General features: G+C 40.5%; 1 long non-coding RNA gene across 1 annotated transcript; it reads left to right on the top strand.

Moving 5' to 3' along the window:
• The first annotated feature begins 3,167 nt into the window (after positions 1-3,167).
• On the top strand, positions 3,168-4,065 carry LOC306827060. The gene is made up of 3 exons (XR_013779566.1): positions 3,168-3,293; positions 3,513-3,636; positions 3,762-4,065. It is a non-coding gene; the product is annotated as an uncharacterized lncRNA (long non-coding RNA).
• The last annotated feature ends 739 nt before the right edge of the window (positions 4,066-4,804 follow it).

The raw sequence follows: 4,804 nt of genomic DNA on the forward strand, positions 1-4,804 counted from the left end.
TGATGACTTCTATGTATTAGAATGGTTGTTTTTTATCCTTCTGATAATTTCAGTCCCTGACTATTTATAGTCCAGGTAAGTTTGTGTGCATGTTAAGCACTTTGGCTACCTGAAGCTGTTGTAAATGTGCTATATAAACTTGACTTGACTTCACTTTTGCTTGGATTCCCTAGATTTACAAACCTTGTTTATTACCGCCCATTGGCACAATGGACAGTTTTCCATCATGTCCCATGTTTCATGATTCCTTTTGAAGCTGTTAAAACAAGATCATAGACACCTCAGTGGAGAGTGAGCATCTGATTGTATTTTAAAGTTTGATTTAGTTTTTCTACATGCTTCTTGGAGGTCACTGTTGGATCCAATATGACGCCTAAATATTTAACCTCTTCAACATTGTTTATTATCTGACCGTTTACAGAGATGTTAGGCAAGAGTCATGCAGCCATGTTACATATAGGACCGTGTCATCAGCATACATAAAAAATATATATGTAAAATAATGTAAAATAATCATTAAAAGTGTTAGCAATATTCAAGTTATCAGTGATATCTGTTCCATTTGATTTTATCTGTGTGTTTTTGGTGCTCTTTTCCAGAGAGTTTGACGATGGCTTTCCACAATGTGTTGTTATTTCAAGCTTTAGAGGCAGCAGCAGTGTGGAGATTTTTCAGCTGTGCAAAAAGGTTGTTGCTCCCTCACTCTGTGTTAACGTCAAGTGTGGCGCCCTAACAACATGTGCTGACAGACGCCCTGTAGAGGAACACATGACTTTATGTCTGCTGGCAGCAACAATAGGATGACATAAAATCTGCCTCACACTCTTCATTTTGCATTCATGTTGAAGTCCTTACATTTCCACTCTGTGACTTGCTCCATATTATATTGTAATATGTGTGCTTCGGACAAAGAATACATTTGCACAAATATTGGTTCTTGAAGTACACGTGTATGTCCTGTTGGTACCTGAACACATAACCATAACATAACATTAGTCTTTAATAACTCTATGAAAGCTGGAGGCCAGCTGGAGGTCTAGATGGGAAACAAAGGTTAAAAGGCAATCCACACAAGGGAGATAAATAAGTGAAACAATACAAAATTCCTCATTTCATCATCAGCCCATATACAGGAGCTACAGTCCAACTCCTGATGCTGTTTTGTGCATCTCTCTCTCTTATCCATATATATTTATTTGGGTCGTTCTGATGTTCGTTTACATGTTCAGCGGGATCGGTTGCTGAAAACAATTAATTTGAACAAGTCCCTTCTCATGCTTCATAAGACACTTTACTGTCAGTATGTGCAATACAGCACCCTGGAAACATTTCACATTTCCTTTCAACACAGCAAGATCAGCTGTAATTATTCACTGCACTGTGCAGCATCAGTTCATTTAGAGAGCTCGGCAGGTTGGGGTGCAGGGGCCATGCCGGGGGGGGGGGGGGGGGGCTGCAATTTGCACAGCTCAACCTCTTTTGAATCTTCCCTGAAATCCCATTCACCGAGCAGACGCACATGCACAGAGAAAAGAAATTACATTAAGCATTCAATATTCACACTCCCCATTCACCTCCCACCTCTCGCTCCTTCCTCAAATCTGTTTCATCCTCTCACTCCGTCTCTGTCTCACCTCCTCTCCTCAGCGCTCCGCAGCGGCGGGATGAGGTGTTGTGCCCCTACATGCCATTTTGATGGAGCGTGAAGTAACTGCTCGTCGGGCTTAGCGGCAATTGCCCGTGGTTACAAATTGAGGGGGAAGTGATGGGCGGCTCAAGGTCGCCTGGGAGGATCATTTCAGAATGTCGTTTCATTGTTGATCCGGTAATGAGAGAAGGGACCTGGATTACAGCGCAGAATGAATGCTCCCCACCGGTCCACTGTTCACAGCTCAATCATCGCTCTGACTTCACGCTCTAACTGCAGCACCTCTGCTGCTCCAATCCTCATCAGTCATTTTTAGCACTCCTGAGCTCACTCTTTTTTTCTTTTTTTAACAATGTAAAGTATAAAAAAAAAACCCTTTGTGTTGGGCGGTGGTGGCCGAGTAGTTAGTTAATGCACAGAGGCTGTCATTCTCAAAGTGAACGGCCCAGGTTCAAAACCAACCTGTGGCTCCTTTCTCCCACTCCCACTCTCTCTCTCCCCCCAATTTCTGACTCCATCCACTCCCTCTACTAAAAGCATAAAAGCCCCCCAACCCAGCCATTGTTTTTTATTATTATTGAATATTATGTATTGATACATCCTAACACAATTTAAAATCGGTATGAACAATTTATTTAGATTTGAAAATGATGCAGCACGTTTTTTTTTTAACTAGCAGGTTTTGACTTCTTTATTTGTCAGTAGCTAATGAAGAGACATACACATGGCAGAAGCGTGTGAAGATATTAAGATTGAGTACACGTGCTATCGTGACCCGAGAGTTAAGAAGTGAGGTGAGCAGAAAAGAGAAAAAAACAACAGGCAGATGTTGCAACAGACTGATTGACGACACAAATAGCACAACCAGGATGAACAGACATCAAACCATATTAATACCTTACTGTACTCAGGGAAGTTGAGGATTCAAATCCACTTAAAGAAGTGTTAGAGCCATAAATTGTTTTTATTGCAGTATTTTGGTTGCTGATTTAAGTAAGAGTTGTAGTGAGCCAACTTATTAAAACATGTGAACGAAAACCTAAAAAAGTAGAGTTGTCCTCACAACAGAATTTTGAACATTTATATGATGTCATAAATCAAACAATATCGACTTCCCTACCAAAGCAACAAAAACTGAACACTTGCAAAGTCAAGTTTGTCAGGTCAAGTTTATTTGTTTAGCACAATGAAAAGCAGCTTCAGCTAACCAAAGTGTTTTACAGGCAGTGCAAAAAAAACAGAATCAAAGAAAAAATGGGGGGAGGCAGCTGGTTCCAGAGACGGGGGCCGGCCACTGAGAAGGCACGATCACCTCGGAGTTTTCACTGGGCTCGAGGGACTATAAGGAGGGACTGATCAGAGGACCTAAGTGGACGTGATGGGGTATAGGGGGTTAAACAATCTGTTAAATAAGGGGAAGGCTGGACCATGAAGTGACTTTAAAAGTAAGTAAAATAAGTAAAGTAAAGTTAAGTAAAATAATTTTAAAATGGATTCTGAGATCTACGGGGAGCCAGTGAAGTGAGCCAAGTACAGGGGTGATGTGATCTCATTTGCGTGTGCCTGTTAAAAATCGTGCAGCAGCATTTTGAACATACTGCAGGCGAGAGGGAGGACTGGCTGACTCTCATATACATACACACAGGTGACGTACTGTTCAAAGTAATGAAAGGCCCACAAAAATTATGCAAATCATGTGCTAAACTATTTCCTCTGAGTTGTCATCAATAATCTGATGTGTTTGTTTATCTGCATGTATTCACCTCTCTGTATTTTCTATTTGACTTATTTGGGACATTTGATGAGTGTTAGCTTTTGTGTAGAGTGGTGTGAGGCTGTCAACAGTCTGTACCTTCTTTTCCAGTCAGCAAAAGACAATAACATTGCTACCCAAACGTCCATTGATATATTGCCCCAGCCAATCTGATCATCTAAGTGAAGCAGAATTACAGGCCGAACATGCTAACAGAGTCAGTGGAAGAGCACAGGTAAGTCTCCATCACTCTTTTATTGATCATATTACCAGTAAGCTTGATGCTTGGTTGGCTTAAAGCAATGAGCCAGCAATGCTAGCTGCTAATCTTGTACTAACAGCTCTAAAAAAATGTGACAGACATGAGAGAGAGGAAGAGCTGCTAAGTTGGTACAGGGATGAACTACCTGATCCAGACACACTGAACAAACGTTTCAATTCCCCCTAAAGGTAAGACATGCTGTAAATACAACATTGATAGGGCTGATCATACTTATGTGACTTCAGTGAGCATAAAGATGTGGACCACAGAGAGGATGGAAACAAGAACAACGACACAGGGAAGACACAAGAACCCAGAGATAGGAGCACACATTTACATTCAATGTTTTATTTGGGCAGACAGTTTGAAAGCCCAGAAACGACTAGAATAAAAACATTTGGACCCCACATACACCCTGGTTGTCTGCATGCTTCTTGGTAAAAAAAGAGGAGGTGAGCAGTCAAAGGAAGAAACAGAGTTGCATAGAAGGTGTTTAAACAGCATAGGTTAATTACAGTTAATGATAACTTCATTGATGAGTAATTCTGAAGTCTCAATTTGTTCATCCTGTGATTTTAATCAACACCTGTTTGCTTAAATCATCAGCGTAGGCTGATCACAAAATATGTGAGCAGACTCCTGTCTTCTCTGAGTTTATAAAAAGCGCCCCTTCATTGTTAATTAGAGTTCACTGTGAGATCACAGTTGGCAGGAAGAGAGAGAGAGCAATCTCTTATAGTTCGTTACACTGTTTTGACTCTGGACTCCAATGATTGTGGAATAAAATGTTTTTATTGTATGAGCTCATTTATGAAATTTAACCAGATTGTAAAACAGAGACAATCATCGCTAAATCACAAAGCACTACATCCTGGCACTTTGTCAAGGCCAAACAAGAGAAATGCAACTAGTGAGGGAATTTTATCAGATATTTAGACAGTGTGGGAATAAATTCCTTACCAAGACATTTTTCACAAATGTTTTCATCAAGGTGTTTCATAACAGCTATAAAAAGATTTAAATCCAACTTCTGGAGGAAACCCTGTGAGAGCTGCTCAAAGTCAGGGTACCTTGAACAGTATTGGAGAAAAAAAAGAAGATAAAATGTGATCCTCTTTCTTAGGTAGCTTGTGAGGGGTTA

This window comes from Symphodus melops (genome assembly GCF_947650265.1).
Source record: "Symphodus melops genome assembly, chromosome: 7".
NCBI lineage: Eukaryota > Metazoa > Chordata > Actinopteri > Labriformes > Labridae > Symphodus > Symphodus melops.